General features: G+C 57.6%; 1 protein-coding gene across 12 annotated transcripts in view; it reads left to right on the top strand.

Annotated features, from left to right (window-relative positions):
* ZNF536 (zinc finger protein 536) overlaps positions 1-21,767 on the top strand; it is a 430,505-nt gene that overhangs the window by 298,616 nt on the left and 110,122 nt on the right. The window contains exon 5 of one of the 12 annotated variants that reach the window (XR_012010084.1): positions 4,528-4,692. The exons of the other annotated variants lie outside the window; for them this stretch is intronic. The gene's annotated coding sequence lies outside the window, so the exon portion shown is untranslated. The remainder of the gene's footprint in view (positions 1-4,527; positions 4,693-21,767) is intronic. 12 annotated transcript variants of the gene reach the window in all.

The raw sequence follows: 21,767 nt of genomic DNA, 5'->3' as shown, positions 1-21,767 counted from the left end.
GAGCTCTGTGTTGCGTGTCCCTGCTACAGACACCCAACCGCACCGCCCTAAGGAAGCAGGGGACGGGTGACCAGGTCGCAGGAGCAGGGCCCAGCTCTGCGCCTCGGGGCCTCTACCCTGCTCCCCTGAAAGACAATTCCAGATCCTCCCTGAGACACTCGCAGCCAGATCCAGGATGACCTCGTCCCAGACCTTCATCCCTTCGTCGGTGTGAACAGGGCAGGGTCTCCATAGGAAGGTTGCGCCCGGAGCCCAGTTACTAATCGATAGGAATAAACGAGCGGAGAGGAGGGTCTGCCTATCCAGGAGCCCAGCCCTCAGGGCACCCAGAGCACCCCAATTTGCTTATAACCAGAAAACGCCCCTTCTCGATCATCGTAGCTGAAGCAAGTCTGGGCTCCCGAGGGAAAGCATCCTTTGAAATGAGCCATGCGGCCCCGGCCCTGCTTGGGTTTTGAGTTCTTCTCCTTTGCATCCCCCCCCTTTTTTTTTTTAAAGATTTATTTATTTATTCATGAGAGACACAGACTGAGAGGGAGGGAGGCAGAGACACAGGCAGAGGGAGAAGCAGGTTCCAAGCAGGGAGCCCGACGCGGGACTCCGGGGTCACGCCCTGGGCTGAAGGCACATGCTCCACCGCGGAGCCACCCAGGCCTCCCTGCCCACCCCCTCTTGATGGCACAAAAGGTCCACCGTCCCACTGTGCCCTTCCCTTTGGGTGGCTGTGACCGGCCTGCGTCTCCGTTGAACACGGGATGAGTCGGAGCAGGGTTCTCGGCCCGTCTGTCTCCTACGGCACGAACAGCAGGTGCCGTGTCCGGCGGTGGCTCTCCAGCAGGCCTGATTTTTCTTCCCCTGGGGACGTTTGGCAATCTGGGGACACCGGGGTGGGGTGTGGGGGGTGCTCCTGGCATCCAGTGGGTGGAGACCAGGGTTGCTGCCAGACACCCCACAACGCACAGGGCCAAGAGTCGCCCAGCCCAAGACGTCAGGTCGGCGCCAGGGTCGAAGGCCTGGGCTACAGGCGGGAGAGCCCAGCCTCGGCGCGTGGGACAGGGTTTGCCGCCCAGACCACGTCGCGGCATCCGGGGCGTCCAGCTGGCCCTCGGGAGGCCTTCCCGTCCCCCGCGCGCCTCGGGCCTTCCTGCAAGAGTCTGTGCAAGAAAGCAGGGGGGGGGGTCCTAGGAGGCGGGAGCTTCCCGCGCGTTGCTCCCCACTGCAACTGGCGTGGGGGCTGTGGGGAGGCGGGGGCTGAGCAGACAGCCGGAAGTCGGCCTTTTCTTCTCCCCCGTGAGTGATAGCAAGCCTGCGGGGCCGGCGTGCACGTAGGCATTAGCACTTTAACTTTTACGGAGGTAAAAATAACACCTTGTCACTCAGCGCAAGTACCAATCACAAAATGAATTAATTGTAATAACTGTTGTCAACGGAACAAAGGACTTGTTGCTTTCCTAAGCAGATTTCAGCGCCACTGAGAACTATATACAGACGTTCCCATTGGGCAGGCCGGGCGGAAGCCAGTCAGAACATAATTGTATCTGTCTATCTCTTTACTTTGTGTTTAAGGGTGAAGGAATCCAGTTAAAAACCTGTATTTTAAACATATCAATAAATATACCCCTTTTTGTGCTGGTGACGTCTCCTCAAAAAACATGGAGTCTTTAATAAATTGGCCATGAAAATAGCATTTGCCGCCGATGGCACCAAATAAGGGCCAGCTGTAGAGGCTGCCTGTTGACTCCAAGTCGTGAAGGGAATTATGCCCAATTACCCTCCCATAAAACACCCTCTCATTTCTCGGAGTTATCAAAACACATCCCGTGGACAAGCGGTCAGCTGTCCCCTTGCTCCTCAAAAGAAGACAAGTGGGCCTCACGCTGGGCCCGCGGAGCTCCGCACGGCCTCCGCGGCGGCCCCGGCGGCTTGTGTGCAGTCAGCCCCCCTTACGGCGGCCTTCCCAGCCTGGTGGCCTCGCCTCTGCGCGTCCTGAGGACGCCCGTCGGTGCTCTGCTCGGAGAGAGGCCCTCCCGGAGAGGGGGCAGGCAGGCGCCGGCCGGGCGCTGGGGTCTAGGGGCCGGTGGGGGCTCCTGCTTCAGGACGTGGGTCCCGTGCGTCCTGGCGTGGGAGTGACCAGCCGTGGGGGGGCATGTCTGGGGGCTCTCCTGGGAGCCTCCCGAAGAACGACCCAAAGAAGCTGCAACGCACATGCAGGCAAAGGTTGAGGGGGTCAAGCCTTTCCAGGGAGGGTGACCGAGGACTGTGCCCAGGCCGCTCGAAGCACAGGGTGCGGGGCAGCCCATGGGGGTTCCTCCCCTGCCTGCCCTCTCCTGCCGCTCCTCGGTGCTCCCTGGACAGCGCGGCCGCGGCATCCGGCTTCCCAGAGTCCCAGGCCCGTCCCGTCGGGGACGCAGGTCACCCCCAAGCACCTCGGGTGCCCCTCAGGCAGACGGCTTTATTTTTAGAGCTCATTGAGGCTTAAATTGGTTCCTCCGTCATGAAATGAAAGATCCCCAGACTCTCAGAGCTACAGGTAACCTTAGAGGTCATCTTTGAGATGCAAATCAGGGGAAGAGCTGGCCCTCGGTGGCTGAGTGCCGTTCGCAGGTGTCCAGGCAGGTGCATGTGTCTGGCCACCCTTCTGCGTGCTGGGGCGGCCCCACGCGGCCTCCCCTCCTGCCCGGGCAGGGGGCAGGGGGCAGGGGGAGTGTTCCTGCGGCTTGTCCGTGCAGCTTTGGGGCAAATGTGCTCCATTTTTGACTTCCCCTGCTTGGCCCTTCAGAGGCTCCGGTCGGAGGGGGCTTCTTGGCTCAAATGGGCTGTGCACTCAGATTTAAATAGTCGCCTCTGGCTGGAACCAGGTGCCACTTGCGAGAATGCTGCCGAGCGCCCTCCTCTGGAAACAGAAGCCTCCCTCCTGCCGCCCGAGGCTGCTCTGCTCCTGGGGACGCGGCCACGCAGCCTGCCTTGGGACGGCAGGTTCACCGCGGGGCGGGGGCATGCATGCCCCTGGGAGACCCAAGTCCCAGCCGTGTGACGGTGCCGGGTCCCCGCCCTGGGAGCATGCAGAAGCAGCACAGAGGGGAAACACATGTGGGGTTTGAGGGAAGGGGACAGAGACTCTGGGGGTCCCCATGCCCTCCAGCCCCGGATCTCACCCTGCACGCTCCCCTCGCGTCGTTCTCGAGAGCGAGGAAACAGCCCCGAACCTTTGGGAAAGAAGATTCTGTGACAGGGAATGGATGCGAGCATGCGTTCGTTTATTTTGCATGGATGGAATTGTTCCAGAGGGTGGGGAGCTGGTCCCCAACAAATTAGCCAAAACGACGGCCCTCGCGCGGCACGTGCTATGGGGGGAGCCCTGACGATGAACTGGAACAGCGTTCAGCTTCTGACAAGCGAATACCCACATAATGAAGAATTAGCGAGGTCGTCCCACACCATCAAGGTCGGGGGACCTCTCGGAGGAGGTGACGTTGGACGGCGTCCTGGGCGATAGGAAGGAGCCAGCCATGCAACGACGAGAGGATGCGTGTTCGGAGCAGAGGACAGTGAGACAAAGGCCCAGAGATGGAGAAGGGCAGAGGCCAGGGCCTCCTGGCTCCAAGGCTCACGGGCCCTCGGATGCGATGGACATGTCCCAAGGCTTTCCCAGGAACACTGGGGTCTCATTCAAGCTTCTCCATGCCCTTGACCGGTCAACGGAGTTGGAACTGGGGCTTTTTTCCCCCCACATTCTCCCCATTTGGAAAAATGGAATTTCAAAAAGAAAGCGAGCAATGGCGTTTGCACCATCAGCAGCAGTGAAAGGCTGAGCTCACTGCCCGCGTCTCTGGGCGCCCAGCGCTGCTGCCCCAGAGCACCTCTGCCCGTTCCCACACTTCCCTGCGTGTGTGACCAGCGTGTTGGAGGACTCTGGGGTCTGCGGGAGGCACCAGGACCTACTCTTTGCACATGAGCAATAACCCCGCTCCTGGATGGCGGGGAAGAAAAGGCAGCTGAGACTCGGAGACGTGGCCACCTGACCTTGGGAACCTGGCGCCAGGAGCACAAGGGCCGTCCTTCAGCTCCCGCAAGGGGAGGGTCTCTCACCTCCGCAGACCGAGACTCCATGGCAGAGTCCATTCTGGGCCCGCAGCCTGCCCGGGGTCCCTTCCAGCCTGGCATCCCACGACAGGTAGCAAGCCGGAGCCCCTCGACACGCTCACCGGCCACGCCCAACAGTCGCCTGGAGGACACGGGCCAGTCCCCTGGGAATCTCAGCCCGGCCTCCCCGGAGAAAGGCCGATGGGTTTCCAGCGATGCTGCTCAGACCGGCCCCAGCGTGAAGTTCACCCCTGCTGACCGCGGCCAGGACGGGTCCAGACTCCCCTCCAGCCCTCCCCGCGCAGGGGCCCTGGTGATAGGAGGCGCGTGGAGACTCGTCGCCAAGACTGGCTGCTCCGTTGTCTTTTCAGGATCCCTGCTCCCGTCTGGGCAAACTGCTTTCAAATGAATAGCTATTTCTGGATGATTTTTTTTTTTTTTTAGTGTTTCTTCTCCCAGCTGGTTGCTATATTATCTGCATCTCATGCCGTTCTGGCCTCCGTGGGAGACGAGAGGTAGCCCACCTTCCGCATTAGCTGCGGCGCTATCGGTTTCCGAATATTAAAAGGTGAAATCAGGAACTACCCTGTCTGCTCTCAAAGTGAGGAGGTAAGTTGCCCCCTCCCGCCCCCCCTCGCATTATTTGTGATGTTCTCTGCACGAAAGGGTGGATCTGCAGCTGGGCCAGGGGACCAGGACGGGCATGAACCAAGACGGGGGAGAAAGACCGTTCGAGGAAGGGCGCAAGGCTCCCAGGTGGGTTCCTCTGCAGAGAAAGGCCCAGAAGCACGACTCCCAAGCCCACTTGCCTTCTGCCGTTCAGCTGCACCTTGCCCTGGGGAGACGCCGGCCCGGGGAGCGCGGGACTCGTGCCCATGGTTGGTCCCGAGAGCCGGGCCCTGCTCCCCTCGCTGCTGCCCAAGGTCAACCCAAAGACAACGGGCTGGAATGGCAGCGGGAGGGTCGGGTTGGCAACCTCGCTGCCGGGCCTTTCTGGGTCCTGCGGAGCGCTTCCGTGGGTGCTGACGTGGAAGTAGGCCGTTCAGCCCCCAGCCCCTTTGGTGCCACGCCGGGGAGAGCTCCTGACGGGCCCGGATCGAGTGTACGTCTGCGTCTATGGGCGATCGACACACAGCAGAAGAAGACAGATGTTTTCGTCGACGGGTTCAATTCCTCGGCTCCTGCTGAATCCTACCGGGTTTATTTTATGGGGGGAAACTGAGATACGGCCTGGCTGGAATGACTTGGTCGAGGGCAGCCCTCCACGGCAAAGAGGTAGCAGGAGGGCTACGGGCCGCGGAGAGCCGTCCGGGCTTGGCCCTGCGGGGCGGTGTGTAGACGGGCACGGGTCTACGCGGGCTCACCTCCGCTTGTGCGGCCCCAGCCCCGCCCCCCGCAGTCTGCGCGGCCGGGGGCGGAGTCTGGAGTCCGGGCAGTCATCAAGCGCTGACTCATCGCTCATCCCGAACTCCATTCGGCTGGTGCTTATCGGACACCTGCCATATGCACCAGGACACGGGGGTGACCCAGGTGGCCGTGGTCCCTGCCCCCGTGAGCCTCGCCCCACTTTGCTGTGCCAGGGGCGTGGAGGGTGCACAGAGCCCTCTCCACGGGGAAGACCTCTGTGGCGGGGCTTGGAGCGACTTGCGCGGACTCCTCCACGGCCAGCTCGTGGGCTGGGGGCGGCCGCTGCCCCGCTGTCGGGGGAGCCCCCTGGGGCCGCCACCCCGAGGGGTTCGGTCAGCTCAGGGCAGCGGGGGGTGCACAGGGAGAAGCAAGGCCGAGGACGCGGCCGCATCGGGGCGCGCTCATCCCTTCGGCAGCTCTGTCCAGAGGCAGCAGGTGCCAGGCCCCCTCTGGGCATCGGGATCCAGAGGCGAGGGGACTGACACCCCGCGTCCTGGCAGGCAGGTGGTGGGCCATCAACAAGTTAAATGACCAGTCAGACGGGATACGACTCTAGGGAAACCAGAAGTAAACAGGACTTCGGGGGGTGGGGGAGCCTGGGCGGGCTCACTGCCCTATGCAGGGTGCTGCTGACGTGCAGGAGGATCCGGGAGCCCAGCCGGGCAGGCTCCAGGGGGGCCAGCACCCCAAGGCTGCGAGCCTGCCTGTGCACCCGGGGGGACCCCGGAGAGATGGTGGGGGACAGGCGCCCACGGGGAGGGCCGGCAGCGGGGGCCAGATGGGCCACAGCAGCTCCTCCGGGATGGGGTGGGTGCTGCTGGTGCCTGCAGATGGGACACCGGCTCCGACCCTGTGGGTGCCCCCCCTTCCCTCTGCCTCCTGTCGGTCCACCTTGGCCTCAGACCCCCCCGGGCCGTGACGCACCGGGGACTCCCAGTTTCACCCTCACTTCACCCTCCTTCCCCGTCTGCCCCGTTCGCCTTCTCCTCCTTAACCCGTGGGGCGCGGAGAGCTGCCCTGTAGCCGTGGGCAGGCTCTGCTCCCGTCTCCGAAGTCCGTGTCTACACTGGCCGTTCTCATTCGGGACCCCGTGGGCTAGATGGCCAGGTCCTGGTCCCAGCAGCGGGGACCTGCTGCCCTGCAGCGTCCACACGGTCCCCTTGGCTTCCCTGGTGCCCACGGCGTACCTGCCCCAGGGGGCTCGCGGCAGGGCCGGACCCGTGGCTCCGCTTCTCCGCCCTGCGAGCGGGTTGGACCCGTTTCTTGTCCCCGGGCGACACCGTCTATCGTCCCACCGTCCTCGCTGGCCCCATCTGGGAGGGGGGGGCTGTGGTTCTCCAGGAACGCGCCCCCGCGCCCGCCCATCCCCGCCTCGGTCTCCTTGACCCCACGGCCCTCCTCGGGGCTGCGCTCGCATCACGCCTCCGCGGCCCGCTTTTATTTGCTGGGGTTGTGAAGCCTGTTTATTTCATAAATACCTTGATACGCTGTGCAGAGAGTATCCGGAAAAATAGCCTTTTGATTTAAATAAGAAATGAAAAAAAAAAAAATCACCGCCTCTTCAACTTTTATTTATTGTTTTTTTTTCCCTCTTTCATTTCAATACCCCGTGTCTTTAATACCAAAATATCCCACATAGAGAGGCTTCAAAAATTAGATGGGGGTGGAGTGGTGATTGTCGCGTAAATTTGCTTCCTGGCTGAGGCCTTGTATGCCAACTTTTAGCCTGAATTACATATTTACAGCCGAGTTATAAACCCCTGAAACGCAGGATTTATCATGGAAACAGTGACACCGCCTCACCCAGCCTGGTGTTCTTGGGGACGGCGGTAATATACTGTGCGGACAAATCAGTTCATTAGTTAGTTATAAACAAAGGACAGAGATAGTAAATTAGAGTAGGTATTTCAGTGGTTTTCCATGTATTTATGACACCAAAATATGCAGCTGCATTTTATTCCTTGAGATAGTATTTAAGTGTTTCAGATTTAAAGCGCGTTTTTAGAGATGGCCGTGGAGCATTTTTAGACCTGGTCGTTCTCGTTCCTCTGTAGTTTCATTCGTGGTATTTTCTTCCTTCTCTGTTGCTCATTAGAAAAATGTTAAAAATCCATTTTCGTCTGATTAATAATAAAGCTGATCACATGTAACCTAATTTTCATTCCGCGCTGCCCCTGTCTGTGGAGTCATATACAAAGTGACCTTTGAATCGCCAGTGGACTCATAAAGTACAATAAGCACCATTGTCCTGTCAAAAATTGAAGATGTTTTACATCATTACAAAATTTAATGTTCCATCTTTTCAAATGCACTACTTTTCAAAGGCCACATTCCAATTGAAGCTCATTAAAATCAGACTCAAGTTTCCTGTGGTGGGGATGAAGAGAGTTTCGCAGGCAATGGGAAGAAAATGAATCACTCTTTTAAAACAGATATGGTTACATATTAGTTTTGAAAGGTACGGCGACAGCAGAGCCTCCGCTCCGGCAACAGTGCGGCTTTTGTGCTGATGGATCCAATAACTGCCTCCTGGTTCCTTTGACTTCACCCACACTGTATCCTATTTACTTATGAATAAATCAGCTCTCTAAATAAAAGTGTTGTTTTAAAGTTCCGAGGTGGAATCCGAAGGGGTTTCTGGAGGAAAGCGGTGAAATCGGCCCTGCGACTGCGGACTTGTTAAAAAAAAAAAAAATTAAAAATAAAAAAATTAAAAAAAATAACGTCCATCTGATGCGGAGACCCCGGAGGTTTAGAAACTGAGTCACTGGAAGGGGTTTCCTGCGTCCGTCGGGGAGTCGGCCCGATAAACGCTGGGCTGCGGCCAGAAGTGGGGACGCCCCCTTTTACCCAAGATCCAGCTCAGGCCCGGACGAGGGACGTGTCACACAACGGGACCCGGAATTCTCAGCCGGAGCCAAATGCCTGGCTTGGCAAAGAAAATGTCCTTGGGTCTTCCCGTTCAGATTCTTTGTCGGTTTGAGTCGGGGCCTCTCGCCCGTTTCTTGGCCACGTCCCAGTGCTCGGTATAGCCAGGTCCTCCTTGGGGTTTCTCAGCCTGATGGAAAGGTCCCGCATCGCGTGACCCAAAGGACGATCTCCCCTCATGTCGAATTGCTTCAAAGCCCCAGTTTCACAGATTCTTAATGCACATCCCTTGAGCTCGTGAGATACCGGCCTCCTCCTCCAGGGCCGTGTAGGTAGGACGGGTGTCCACGTGCCAGCGGAGGCCGGCCCCGTGCACCTCCGCTGGCTCTCGGGGGCTCCTCTCACCAGATCCTTCCTAGACCAGGGCTTGGCTTATAGTTTATCAGGATTTGGCATTTCATCAAATGAGGGTGATCCTGATTCTGGACGGGCTCATTTGTCCCCCCGGCGCGTCGTTTACGAGGACAAGCTCTAGCACCAGTCGGAGTTGAGTTCCTGTCCTGGTTTTGCCACTTGGAGCTGTGGTGACCTTGGTCGGGGCTCGTCCGCTTTGCTGAGCTTCAGATTCCTCAGGGGGATAACCACACCGGTGTCCACCCGACACGACGGTATCCAAGGACCGCACACCCTGGCTGGAGCTTCGGGGTGAGCTACGGGCTGTGGAGGTGGCCGTGGTAGTTGCTTCATCTGGATCCAGAAAATCCCCAGCCAAGCTCCCTCCTTGGGAACTAAGGCGGCTTAAGGAGTGGAAACGACGAGAAGCAACGTGTTTGTTCCCTGCTCACGGGCTCGGTGTATCTTTACCGCTGAGCTGCCAAGCGCCACAAAGTGTCGTGGTGGGAGTGACGCTGCCGGTCGTCCCCGGCCTTCGGGTGAGCTGGCCGGTTCTGCGGATCCGAGCTGGATTTGCCCGGGGCGCTCTGGCTGCCTGGCGGCCGGCAGATCTGGGGTGAACTCGGTGGGGGTCACCCGGTCTGTCCCACGCGTCTCGTCCTCGGGTGGGCCGGCCGGGCTGCTTTTCACCTCAGAGGCCAAGGCCCACATCAGAGACCGAGGTCCATGTTGGAGGCCAAGGCCCACGTCGGAGGTCAAGGTCCACGTCAGAGGCCAAGGTCCATGTCAGAGGCCAAGGTCCATGTTGGAGGCCAAGGCCCACGTCGGAGGTCAAGGTCCACGTCAGAGGCCAAGGTCCACGTCAGAGGCCAAGGTCCATGTCAGAGGCCAAGGTCCATGTTAGAGGCCAAGGTCCACATCGGAGGCCAAGGTTCACGTTGGAGGCCAAGCTTCACGTCAGAGGCCAAGGCCCACGTCAGAGGCCAAGGTCCATGTTAGAGGCCAAGGTCCATGTCAGAGGCCAAGGTCCATGTTAGAGGCCAAGGTCCACATCGGAGGCCAAGGTTCACGTTGGAGGCCAAAGTCCACGTCAGAGGCCAAGGCCCACATCGGAGACCGAGGTCCATGTTGGAGGCCAAGGTTCACGTCGGAGGCCAACGCCCACGTCAGAGGCCAAGGTCCACGTCAGAGGCCAAGATCCATGTTAGAGGCCAAGGTCCATGTTAGAGACTAAGGTCCACATCGGAGGCCAAGGCCCACATCGGAGACTGAGGTCCACATCAGAGGCCAAGGTTCATGTCGGAGGTCAAGGTCCACGTCGGAGGCCAATGCCCATGTCAGAGGTCAAGGTCCACGTCAGAGACCAAGGTCCACGTCAGAGGCCAAGGTCCATGTCAGAGGCCAAGGTCCACGTCAGAGGCCAAGTTCCATGTTAGAGGCCAAGGTCCATGTCAGAGGCCAAGGCCCATGTCGGAGGCCAAGATTCACGTCAGAGGCCAAGGTCCATGTTAGAGGCCAAGGCCCACATTGGAGGCCGAGGTCCATGTTGGAGGCCAAGGTTCACGTCGGAGGCCAAGGCCCATGTCAGTGGTCAAGGTCCACATCAGAGGCCAAGGTCCACGTCAGAGGCCAAGGTTCACGTCAGAGGCCAAGGTCCATGTTAGAGGCCAAGGCCCACATTGGAGGCCGAGGTCCATGTTGGAGGCCAAGGTTCACGTCGGAGGCCAAGGCCCATGTCAGTGGTCAAGGTCCACGTCAGAGGCCAAGGTCCACGTCAGAGGCCAAGGTTCACGTCAGAGGCCAAGGTCCATGTTAGAGGCCAAGGTCCACGTCAGAGGCCAAGGTCCACATCAGAGGCCAAGGTCCACGTCAGAGGCCAAGGTCCATGTCAGAGGCCAAGTCACGTCGGAGGCCAAGGTCCACGTCAGAGGCCAAAGTCCACGTCCACGTCAGAGGCCAAGGTCCATGTCAGAGGCCAAGGCCCACATCGGAGGCCAAGACCCACGTCAGAGGCTAAGGTCTGAGAGAGCAAACAGACCCGCATGAGCACTGTGACGAGCCCTGGCTTGCGCTGTGGTCCTCCCGACCGTCTATTTCTGGCCCCAGGCCCCCAAGGGGCCCATTGGGTGTGTGAACAGTGATGAGGCCGCGACGGCATCCAAAGCCTTAGAAGATGCTTCCATCCTCCTCTCCCAGGGCAGTGCTCTGGTCCTGAGGCCCCTCCCGCGTCGCCTGCCTTGCCGCTGCTGGACACGTGCTTCCCGGGGGGAGGAACTTCCTTTCCTCTTTCTGTTCTGAGGCCTCTTTTGAAGAGACAACTTGGGAAGATTTTGCAGTTCCTTGACTCCCAAAGGCGCGTGGTTGGAGGGGGCAGGTGCAGCCTCAGAGTCTGAAGCCGGTGTCCTCTCTCCCCTCCCCAAGGGCGGCTACCCCCTTGCCCCCTGCTAACCCCCCTGCGGCCTTGACCTCGGGAGGCCCCGTTTTCACCCGGCGGCTCTGGGGTTGAGGATGCGCTCCATCCAGCTCTCCTGGGGGCCGACGTTCAGAGAGGCCCCAGAGAACCCCTGCTCTGCTACACCCACATCCGACCTCTGAGTCTGCTCATACATGTGACGTTTGACCCGCAATGAAGGGCCGGCTCTGGAGAGACCTAGAGTCTCTCCAGCCAGTCCCTAGAAGCAACCTCCTGTCCCTGATGGTCTCCAGGTAGGAAACGGTGTCTTCCAGAGCCCTGGCCTCGGGAGTCTGACCCCGGTGAGTGTGGGCTCGCCCAGGACGCCTGGGGTCTGGCCCCCAAGGGGCAGCGATTAGGGAGGCTCCCCTGTGCATGCACGAGCAGGAGCTTTGTTTGTGGAACAGGGACACGCTGTGGACCTGCGGGCAGGTGGGGAAGAGCAAGAAACCGGATCCCTCATCCACTTCCCAAAGAGTGGCTGGGGTGGGCTCGGGACACCGATGGCCACAGTCCCTCAGCCAACACATGCGGGCCCGGAAACAGGCATCGCGGAGTCTTCTGTGTTCAGTTCTTAGGGTCCTGTGAGGGGCTGTGAAGCAGTGGGGACTCAAGGAAGCCCTAGCTTATCACAGGCTCCGACTGGGCTTTGTGTCCTTTCCTTTGTCCCGCGAGGTCTCTTTCTGGCCCGGGCACCCACAGCGCTCAGGGCAATCCCAGCTCCGGCTGCCTGGTCCCTGTCAGCCCCTCTCTGCTGGGTGACCCCACAGCTGCGCTCCCCGGAGCCCTGGGCCGTAGGTCCATGTTGGAGGCCAAGATGAGGCCGGGTGGGGGGCGGGGGGCAGAGGCTGTGCCCTTGGGAAGTGGGGCCGTGGTCACAGGCAGGCTCAGCATTTTCCAAGGCCCGCGTCAGCCCACCGGTCCTCATTTACTCTAGAAACGGTTAACCTCGGGTAACTTCTATCAGCTTCTGGAACTGTGAACCTGACCGTGTGCTCTGGACCCTCCGGAGTCCGAGACTCTACCTGAATTTAGAGAAGCAGATCTTATGCGGGCCCCCAGAGGGATGAGATCAGTTCTTTAGGGAAAGCAAGAAAACCCAACTATTAAGCTCGACTCAGTTTCCCTCTTCCACATCTATAGTGGAAAGTCAGAGCTGCTTGTGGGGGCCGAAGATTTGCTTTCAAGACTGGACACGGCTCCTACAGGGGACAGAGAGGCTGAGGCCCGCTGACTGGGCAGTGTCCCCTCTTAGGAGGCTTTTCTGGGCCTCCTGGACTCAGGATGGTGGAGGAAGGAAGAAGTTACAGCTGAGAGACTGGTGCCAAAGGACCCGAAGCAATTGGGTGTCCACGGGATCCCGAGAGGACTTTTCTGAGGGACAGAACAAGGATGGGGAAGAGGCTCAGAGCCCACGGTTGGGTTTCAGCGGGGACCAGGGGGCGTCGTCTGTGGTAGCCAGGACTCACTACCAACCCCAGGGGCTTCGGCTGGGGGCTGGGAAAACAAGGCAACGCGGCTCCTCAGGAGAAAAAAAGCAGAGCACCGCACCCACCAAACCCAAGGGAGGGAAACGAAGCTCTTGGGGCGCCCACCGCTGGGGGAGTGTGTCGGGGTAGATTCTGTTGGTGGAACAGCAGAAAATAATTTACCGACACTGTGTGGCTTCCGAAGGTACAATGTCTGATGACCGGGGTTCTCTTACTAATTCCTTGACCGACCTTGGGGAAGCCTCAAACCCTTTTTAGGCCTGGGGTGCCTCATTTGAGCCTTAAAGTGGGGGGAACGAGGTGATCCTGCAACACCGGTGGTCATGAGACCTGTTGGAAGAAAGCTCTATCCACGGAGTGGCATTTCTAGGGCAGAGAGTGGGAAATGACAAGGGTGGGGGTCTCCAGACCCATCCAGGCCACCCTGGATAATGTTATAGGGGAAAAGGGCCCAGAGCTTGGGGCTGGTGGGGAGATGCCCCAACCATTTGTGCTTGGCTGCAGGGCCTGGAGCAGTGCGTCTGAGACCAAAAGAGGCCATTTTCAGGACGGGGGTGGCAGGCAGGGGCCACACCTTATTCTGCAGGAGGACGTCCTAAGGAAGGGAAATGATTTGGGGGAGTGTGCGGGGTACTCTGCATGCAACTCAACCCAGACGCTTGAGGGGCACCCGCTTCCTTCCTGAATGGGAGCTCTGGACGGGGCTGGCCCAGAGGTGGGGTCCTGCGGGCAGCATCCTGCCGTTAGCACTTCTAGCTGGCAGGGGGGTGGGCATCTCTCCACGGCTCCTTGCGGGACTGAGGCGGATAACGCCTCGAAGCTTCTGTGTTATTTACACTCGCAAATCCCCCAGCAGCAGGAGGATAAGGGATCAGTGGTAAGAAAGCTGTTGGTGAAGATGCTGTGTGTTCAGTCTGGGTGTAGTGGAAAATGTGGCTTCCCCCGTGGCCCGGCCATTACAATTGTTTTCCCCCTGCAGTGCAAGGGCACTCCTGACTAAAGGGAAGTGTGCGCATCTCTCTACATGTGGGCCCACAGCCACACGAGGTACGGTTCTGACAGTGTTTGAAGGCCCTGGAGACTCGGCCTGGAACGCCCTCCAGCTCCTCTCTGCCAATCCATGACCAGCCTGCAGGATTAACCCTCCTTTTCTGTTCTTTAATGAAGCCTTCTAGAACCACACAGGTCTCTCTCCTGCCTCCTGCTCACAATTGCTCAAGTCTGCACAGTGAAAAACTTGCATCTTTAACTGTCTGCAGTCTGGAAGTTGATCTTTTCTCTCAGATCAAAATTGCTGGTTCATACAGAGTCTTGAGCAATTTACAGCATTCACAGCAATGCCGGTGTCAGCAGGAAGAGACAGCAATGTTTCCTGTGCACGGCCCCTTGGAGGGACTGTAGTCATCACGGGGCAGCGATCAATGTATTCCTGGCTCCTAACATAGAGTCTGGCGCGCCGGAGGCCCTCCAAAAATATTGTAGAGGAATGGATGAAGGAATGGATGGATGGAGGGAGGGAGGGAGGGAAGGATGGATGGGTGGATAGATGGATGGATGGATGGAGGGATGGATGAAGGAATGGATGGATGGATGGATGGATGGTTGGGTTGGCAGGTGGATGGATGGGTTGGTGGGTGGGTGGATGGGTTGGTGGATGGATGGATGGGTTGGTGGGTGGGTGGATGGATGGATGGATGGATGGATGGTTGGGTTGGTAGGTAGATGGATGGGTTGGCAGGTGGATGGATGGGTTGGCAGGTGGACAGTTGGATGGATGGATGGATGGATGGATGGATGGATGGATGGATGGATTGGCAGATGGATGGATGGGTTGGTGGGTGGGTGGATGGATGGATGGATGGATGGATGGATGGATGGTTGGGTTGGTAGGTGGATGGATGGATGGATGGGTTAGCAGGTGGATGGATAGGTTGGCGGGTGGATGAATGGATGGATGGATGGATGGATGGGCTGATGGGTAGATAGACGGATGGATGAATGGGTGGATAGACAAAGCTGTGAACAAATGAATGAATAAGCAACTCTTTTAGCTTGACAAGCTTAGCTATTGACGGGGACTTCAGAGCAGTGCTTGTGGCTTCTGGGGTCAGAAAGGGTTGATTATGACTAGAAATTCAGGAAGTAGGCCTGTGACTCACAGAAAGTACCCGTTGGCTCAGAGTGGGATGCTTGGTGTCACCCAGGCTTTTGTGGTTCCAGAATCGACAGCATAGCTAACTGTGAGCCCTCTGCCGGGCAGGCCACCCCTCCATTGTCACCCCCACTTCTAGCCTCACCTCTGCATTCCCCCCCCCCCCGCCCTGCCTTACCACCTACCTGAAACTCAAGTCCTGTCCACCAGCAAGTCCCGAGGCCACACATGTCGTCTCCCACTTGACAGCCGTAGGACATTCTCTCATTGTCTGCACCACATGGCTTGACATTTGAAACGTCAGCTTCAGCATTTGTCACACTGCAGTGGAAAGTACTGGGGGCTGTTTTCTTCACTTCTTCAAGGAAGTACAGTGAGCTCCCACTCTGTGCCAGGCGCGGTTCCAGATACTGGAAATGTATCAGTCAGCAAGACCAGCCCCTCTAGACTGCCCCGTCCCCTGAAAAGTCCTTGCCTTCCTGCAGCTTACACTTAGTTTGGATCCCAGCTCGACCACTTGGGACCAATGTGTCTTTAGGGAAGTTACAGGATATTTCTAAGACTGAGTTCTTTTTTTTTTTTTTTTTTTTTAAGATTGTATTTATTTATTCATAAGAGACAGAAAGAGAGAGGGAGAGACACAGGCAGAGGGAGAAGCAGGATCCCTGCAGGGAGCCAGACGTGGGACCCAATCCCGGGACTCCGGGGTCACGCCCTGAGCTGAAGGCAGATGCTCAACCTCTTGAGCCCCCCAGATGTCCCTCTGAGTTTCATCATCCATGATGTAAGCTGGCAGCCACATCTCTCCCACGCGGCGCCCACCCTTAGCCCCCGGAGGGCCCTGGGCTGATGCAGCAGTGTTCCTCCCTATGTGTTGGGCAATAAGGAAGTGAGAAGCCCGTAATCGGCTCCAGCACAGGCTGGTGGGCAAGAGCTCTTGGCCTCCATGCTCCATGGCGTGTCCGCCGTCACTCAGGGCCTTTCCAGACTCAGCTCCTAGGGCCAACCTTCCAGAGAGTCCCACAGCTCGAATTCAGAGCCTAGAGGGAAAATTCCCGTAGCTGGGAGAAGCATAGCTGGCCGAGGAACACCTCTGCAAACCAACCCGGGGAGCCATGCATTTTTCTTCCCGCCCTTTCTTCCTTCCTCCTCCCGGCGCTTGGGATCATTTCCAATATTGAACATCGTTCTTAGAAAAGCTCTCCTGGCTAGCTGACTTTGGGAGGACGACGGTCATAAACAGGTAAATTATTTGCAATCGCTTCTTGAGGCAATGGTACCTTCTGGAAATTAATTACGTTTTCACGCAGTTAGCCTGCTTTTTGCCTACCTGTAATATACTGTGCGGATGGAGAGCACCACGAGTATGGTATGGTATTTAATATGCAGTATTGTAGTCCAAGAAACATTTGTCAACATTATATAATAATCTATGATCAAAACACTAAAACTTGTCAACTCTTGGAGTCAGTTGCATTGCAACTCCACAACTGAAACTCATTTAAAAGTAAATGAAAGTCAAGAGGATGAGATCCAATTAAAAGTAATTTAAAGTATGGGGAAAATGATTCACAACGATATAAATCAGCGCATTGTTATTGCGCGCTCTATCTTATCCTATAAGGGAACTCTCTAAAAACAACCAAAAAAGATTCCCAGACGAGCGAAGGACGAGTACGTGTCTACGGTCTGTCCACATACGTCTTGAGAAGAGATTAGAAAGGAGTTACGGGGCCCCGTTCCTTCTAGATCCTCAACCAGCCATTTCCACCATCGCTACTCCTCTAGACTGAGGCATAGCAGAAATCCAATTAAAAATCTCTCTTTGTTTTTTTTTTTTCCTCCCATTTTTGAGTATGCATGCAATTTCACTGATAGCGGGATCTCAGCAGAGAAATTAACTTCAATAATCTATGGATTACAAGACATATCAAACCTTCAAAGCACCCCGATGTTAGATCTCTTCTCAGAAGGGCTTAAACGACTTTAATAGTCAACAACAAATGATGGGGTGCGTGTTTTCCAACTAAATCAGGATCAGTTGGGCGTTACTCCCCCATTCTCCCGGGCTCTTAAATATGGCAGGCACGTTCTCCACCACCCATGGTGAAGCCCTTGAGGTGCTCACCTCTTAGGGGCATCTGGCATCTACTTCTGGGTGCAGCAGGTGTGACAGCTCCAGGAACCAGGAAGGACCTGGCCGCACTGTCCCGGGCAGCCTCCTTCAGCACGTGGTCGCTCGCATCCTCTATTGTCTGTTGGGCTGTTGAGCTCCGTCCTCACAGCCTGGAGGGGCCTCTCCTGAACGGATGAACAAGGTTGTGTTTTAGGTGGCGACCTTCTGGGGCAGAAGCATGGCTGTTGGGGTACGGGCCGTGAAGGGGGGTGCGTGCACCGTGGAAAGGGTGGAGGCTCCCTGTGGACGGGCCTGGGAGTAGCCTCGCGCCTGCAAGTGCTGCAAGTGCTGCAAGCGTCTGGCCTGCTTATGCCCCACTACACCTGCAGCCTGCGGCCCAGCTAACTCTGAGGCTCTCAGGGTCACGTCGGAGTTGCTGCTGTAATTGGTGCGTGACAAAGGGACTTCTGTCTCCCACTTGGGGCATCGGGTGGGTGCATGCACGGCCTTGGCTCTAGGGCGTCCCTCCAGAGCTCCTAGGCCCCAGCTGCTAAGCGCCTTCAGTCTTCATCCACAGCAACTCGTGGCTTTGCGGGGAGCTCCCTGCGTCGGCGGCTGTGCCCTGAATCCCGGGTCCACCTGCTGGGCCGCAGGTCGGGCTGAGCACAGACCTTTGCAGCCCACGTCGCAGCCTGAGGCCATTCTGGTGCACAGCACCCGTGCAGGACGGGCAGGGTGTCCCGTCGCCTGACCACGGTATCCCCACGGCAGAGCCATGCGGCCTCCAGCCCAGGCTCTCTTGAGACACGAATGTGGTCATGGCTGCATCGATAGAAGCTGAGTGTCCTTGTCACAGCGATCAGTGGTAGGACCCAGGAGCTACCCGTGAGCTCCCAATTGGGGGGGCAGACCGGGGGGCAGCCCAAGGAGAGCACCACGGGGATGAGAGGTGCGGGGCAGCTCAGAGGGCCGGCTTCCCGGAGCGGAGCACACACTTCTCACCGAGGCTTCGACGGCAGACCCAGAGCCCCCAGAAGCGTCATGGAAAATGAATTCCCTTTCCAATTTTCTTCTGACTGTTCTGATTAAAAGCAAGAAGAAACTATGGGTTTGGTGCTGCTCTGTCTTTAGCGCCTTCCCAACACTCGCTAATCAGTCGTTAACCCGGAGAGAGAAGGTCTGACGTCTCCGAGCCTCTTTCAGGCAGTCGCTTCCAGCGGCTCCCGCGTGTGCTGTCCTGAGTGCGCGTACCCATCTCCGGGGTGAGTCCGGTAGTGCTGGGTTTCCGTTTATGGCCCCGATGATAAAGCTTCCATATGGAATGAACGTATTAAAGAAGAAGAAAGCATTTTATTTTGAAGATTTGTTTATTTGGATGCACGTGTGCACGGGCGAGTAGGGCCAGAGGGAGAGGGAGACTCTCCAGCAGACTCCCCACTGCTGGGGCACGGGGCGAGTGCGGGGCTCGATCTCACCACCCCAAGAGCACGACCCGCGCCAAAACCAAGAGGCTCAACCGACTGAACCACCCAGGTGCCCCTACAAAGAGCAATTTTAAAAAAAGGTAAATCAATAACAGCATAGGTGACATGAGAATATGGTGAGAGTCACGGAGGCATGATGAAAACAAGCGGATTTGGGAACAGGGACGGGAGGTGTGGCCGTGAGCAGAGGGCCCTTCAAGGAGCTGCTGAGGAGCAGACGTGGAGGAGGGTGGGAGTGTCTCTGGATGTGCCAGGGGTGCCCGGGGACCTCGGGGTCGGAGGGCACAGCTGTAGGTTGGGAGAGAGCGGACCTCTCGCGTCTCGGCGCCCTCCCTGCTGGGCGGTGTGGCGTATGCCCTGCACCCTAGGCCTCGGCGCCCTGGGCCCTACTGCTGCCAGGATTGCCTGCAGCAGACCCCCGTTGCTCTCGCACACCCCGAAGGCCAGAGCTGTCGACCCTTCCTGCGGGGGGCAGGGGAGGGGGTGACACCTGGAGACACGTTTTGGTTACGTGGGCGGCTTGAGCGGTGAGGAGTTTCCATCACTTCCTTGTGAAGTCGAAGAGGCCCGACCACGGCCCTTGTTTCGCGTTGGCTCTCGCTGCTGCTCAGAGAACCCGTTCTGGCACCAGCTACCTCTTTCCAGGGAACTTTCCAGGGTTGTGGATGTCTGGGAACTTCCTGCCAGTGGTTCATTTGGAGGCGATCTCGGGAAGAACAGGCAGGGGCAGGGGAAGTGCGGCAAGGAAGGGAAGGAGACCGTTAATGGCTGTGTTCCCGAGCCCGCTACGGAGGCCGCGCACTGGGGTTCCATCCCACGGGGGGACACAGGACACGAGGGGCCATGCACTTCAGAGTTACCTCAACTGAGGAGCAAGTTCTGGGGTATTGACCCCCTGGCCCTCTGTCTGTCCTAGCTGAGGGTTGCTTCTAGGGGAGTAACCCCCGGGTCTCGAGCCAGCCTGCACGTAGGTGGAGCGTGTTTCCATGTTTCGCCCCCTCCCGGCAGCCTTTGGAGGGAGAGGGAGTGGAGGGGGTACGGGTGGCATCTGGCACGAGGGTCTCTGCAGATGGTGAAAGGCTGACTCTGTCTGGCCTGCCCTTGGGTCCACCAGGCAGCCCTCTTGTGCTGGAAGAGTTGGGCTCATGCATCCCCGTCAGGCCTGGTCAGTGCTGATTTGGGCGGTGCCATCACCAGGGGCCTTCCTCACCGGCTCTCGGAGGCGTTGCACGAGAGCGGAGACGCGCTCAACGGACGCTAGAGCGTTGCCCCGTCTGGTGGTCAAGCTTGTTCCTCCAGGGGCCCCCCTTCCGGGGCACTTGGGCCCTGGTGTCTTGGGCCATGGAGACTGGGTGACACACCAAACCTTTGGTGGCTTCCGACGTCTTTCGGCGGCTTGTCCTTGTGGGCCTTCAAAGCCTCTGCTTGGCCTTTGGTTTGGGGAAGGCGAGAGCCACCAGCTTTTCTTTTCATATCATCTTCAAAAAAAGGGTCTTACTGTGAATCAGGAAATCGTCCTGCCCTGTATGAGCTACCGGCTTGCACTGCAGGCTACCGTGCGCTTGCCGCGCTGGAGGTAGGCACCCCCTTTCTACCGGACGTTGCAGCCCCAGGAGGACGGAGACCCGTCCCAGAAGGTGGGCCCCCTTGCCGGCTGTCTCACCGAGCACCTTTATGGCCCGAGGCCCGTTCCCCACCTGCACAGCAAGGACCCCTGAGTGACTCAAAGGACCTTCCAGGCCTAGTCTGTATTTTCCATGGTTCTTCCTAAGGCAGCAATTAACCAAAAAGGCCTCTTTTTGATGGCCGGCTGTTTGAGGGGGGGCTGGTTGGGCATCAGGAAGATCGGATGGAAATCTTCCCAGGTAGCAGGGAACCGACATATGGCCGGTGGCTGCCGGCAGGTGGAGGGAGGAGGCCAAGGTCTTCCAGAGTGTCCGGCACCACGTTGCTCCCCGTGCAGGGCCCAGACGTGCACAGGTGCGAGCGTCGCGCAGCTGGGCCTGCTCCTAGGCTGTCCGATCAATGCCGCCAGACAACGGGTAGCCCCCCGGGGAGGCAAAGACACGCGCCCCCACCCTCCTGGCAGATGAGAAGCAGGTGACAGCAAGGGAGGGGTGGCCAGTGCTCCGGCCGAGGTGGCCGTCAGCTTTGAGACGCTGGGCGGGGGTTGGAGGTGGCGCCGCTTCCTTGGATCCCGTGCCCTCCCTCAGCCACCCCAGTCCCCTGTCCTGGCACCGCCTGCCCTCTGAGTCACTCCGACGGGTCTGCTGGAGCAGCTCGAGGAGAGACAATAGGCTGCCTTGGGCTTTTCACAACAAGTGGTTTACATTGTAATTTCATTAAAATATATTCTATTTATATATATTTATATATTTAATTTCATTAAAATGTAAAAGAATATAAAAGAAACACACCCCTCCGAAAGGGTCACCGGCCTTCAGGATTCCTCGTCGGCACTAACGAGGTGGCCTTGGAAAACTTTCCCAGCGGCCGTCTGGAAAGCCTAGCGAGCACTCACTTGCTGAGCAGATAGGGGCGCGCTTCGGAAATCATTTGAATATTTATAAATTTAAGTATTTATTTTCATATTAAAATTAAAGCTCTATTGTCTTGCAACTAACCTGCCTTGTTCTGCTGCTCCAAAACAAAACCTTCTCTGGTGTGATAACCTTTATTTATAGATGGCAATAAGCATATTTAGCAATATTATTATTCATGACCCTTGCACTAAATATCATAATCAGAATACAGATGTGCAAGGTAATTTCCATGCACAAGTCACCATGCATCAAATTCTTGCAAAGCAAAAATAGCATCCATTTTGGGATAAATTATCCGTTGCCATCGCACAAAGGTGTCAAGGGGGCACAGAGGACTTCGAAGAGGAGAACGCGGAGAGGCGTCCAACACGCTGGGAGGGCAACTCCGGGCGGAGTCGTCGGATGGCCGCCGTCGCGGAAGGACGCGGGAGGAACCGGGGAGTCAGGCAGGTGGGCGCCCGGCTGATGAATCAACCCTCCCGTGACGCGTACCCCGTCCCTCCGAATGCCTTCTCTACTCTTATGGGGCTGAAGATGCAGATCATGAGATCAGCAGCACACCCGGGCTCAGCTCGCTAATTGACTGAACAAGACGCGGTCACACTTTATACACCATTCCATAATGGATTTTCATGTTTGTGAATCCTAACTGGCTGTGGAAATGAAAAGCAAATGTCTCATAATCACAAATATCTTCTGGTTTGTTGTTGGGTTTGTTGTTTTTTTTTTTTTCCCTTCTCTCTAAACCCAAAGATTAAATCAACTTTACCCCCCATTTG

This window comes from Canis lupus, chromosome 1 (genome assembly GCF_048164855.1).
Source record: "Canis lupus baileyi chromosome 1, mCanLup2.hap1, whole genome shotgun sequence".
NCBI lineage: Eukaryota > Metazoa > Chordata > Mammalia > Carnivora > Canidae > Canis > Canis lupus.
Note: the sequence above shows the minus strand (reverse complement) of the source record. Positions and strands in the feature narration are given on the sequence as shown.